General features: G+C 38.4%; 1 pseudogene; it reads right to left on the bottom strand.

Annotated features, from left to right (window-relative positions):
* Positions 1 to 204: 204 nt before the first annotated feature.
* Positions 205 to 304, bottom strand: LOC129622222 (uncharacterized; annotated as a pseudogene).
* Positions 305 to 1,889: the final 1,585 nt, after the last annotated feature.

The raw sequence follows: 1,889 nt of genomic DNA on the forward strand, positions 1-1,889 counted from the left end.
CAACAATAAGTTTAGAGTCCACGCGTGCATGCTCAGTTGCTTAGTTGTGTCCAACTCTTTCCACCCAGTGGACTGTTTCCTTGTGTGGTGATAACATTAAGATCTACTGTCTTAAAAACTTTCAATATAGTCACCATGCTATACATTAGATCCCCAGACCTTATTTATCCTTTAGCCAGGATTTTTGTACCCTTTGACCAACATCTAAAATATGAATGCTTCACAAATCTGCATATCATCCTTGAGCAGGGGCCATGCTAATCTTCTCTGTATCATTCCAATTTTAGTATGTGTGCATATGTACATATATTTTTCCTTCAACAGAAAATATACATTTAAATTATTCCATTTGATTTTTACACAGAATATGTTCTAGGTGCTTCGCATTGGCAATTTCCTCTTCCTGGCCAGAAAAACATTTGTACTTTTTTCTCCCATCCTAATAGCAAGAAATCCAATGGATTTCTGGAGAATACATTTATATTTCCTTTATATTTAGCATTGTTCAAAAGAATTAAGACACAAGATGGGAAAAATTAGATAAGCTCATGATTGAAATTACACATCAAATACATGTTGTACTGTTCTTTTCCCTTCCTGGTCATGGGCTAGGTATTTGTGCTAAATTCTTAAGCAGTCATTGCAAACCCTCTGCAGACAGAAAATGAAACGGATGATCCTCAAGCCAGTTATTAGGATGATCGTCTATATAAGCTTTGAACACTGTTTTAAGTTTTCCACTAACTTAAGACTTTATGTCCTAATTAACATCAGGATCATTAAGAACCTACATAAGAGTCATGAAGTATTACAGAAAACTAGTGCTTTCCAATATCCCAGCCAAATATAAAATGAATCAGGGGATAAGGAAATCTCCTGCTGTAGAATTGACGTTAGCTAGCTGGAAGGGTTGGGCCAAGGATCAGCCCGTCCCCTGGTCCAAAAGTCATCACCATAGCATTGCTAGTGATAGCTGCCCCACTCCTATCAGCAATGACACCCTTAAGAGGCATCAGTAAAGAGAGGAGCCTGTTATATTTCTGGGCTAGGCTTCTGGTAAGGGAAGTTCATGTCATTTTTATGCCAAATCACTAGGAAAAATAAAGAGCCTCTTTCATGTTAACCTTTCAAACCGAAATCTACAAAGTAAAGGCAAATGTCCAGACGCAGAGCCTGGCTGAGGCCAGGTGAGTGTCTCTTGTGTAGGAAACCTGTAGCTTTCTTAGGTTTGCCTTTTAGTCTTGTTTCTTCCTAGTAATAGTGCTGTACAGAACCTTCAACAAGAAAAACCCAGAAGAGGACAGTTGCTTTTGAAGCCACCACTCTTGTCTGCCTCATTCATTTCAAACAGAGGTACTTCTCAAAGAGATGAAGGCCGGTGTACAAACAACAATGCCCATTGCATTCTCTTGCCACCAGCTGTGATGTGGTGGCTTTTGATTCTACAAAGAAGCTGCCTTGTTTCAAAAACTGATTGATAGTTCTTCTGAATGAAGGAGGTGATGAGAACAAACGAGCAGGGCCCTTAGTAAGGCAAGGTACTTCAAGAGAATGGGCTTGAAAGCACTTAAAATAAAAGGTAAACACAAGCTTCTATGAAAGTAAAGCATTCTTTAAGGCATTGAGCTGTTCTGAGTTGATAATTGGCAGTTGTTAATGATCTCCTTGTGTTTGTCCATATAGCCTCTCTGTGGAGACATCTGACTTGGGGTTTTATGCTTTTTGGTGGAGGAAAAAAATTAAATCCAAATAGATGTCATAAAACAGAGAAAACTAATTGAAATAAAAAACATAGGCAGCCTGAGTTGGATTTAAGGCAGTGAAACAGAAAAAAATGCATTGAAAAAGCTTGTAATGAAGCATTTCTGTAGAAGAGAGGGCAAGCAATT

Source organism: Bubalus kerabau, chromosome 10 (assembly GCF_029407905.1).
Source record: "Bubalus kerabau isolate K-KA32 ecotype Philippines breed swamp buffalo chromosome 10, PCC_UOA_SB_1v2, whole genome shotgun sequence".
NCBI lineage: Eukaryota > Metazoa > Chordata > Mammalia > Artiodactyla > Bovidae > Bubalus > Bubalus kerabau.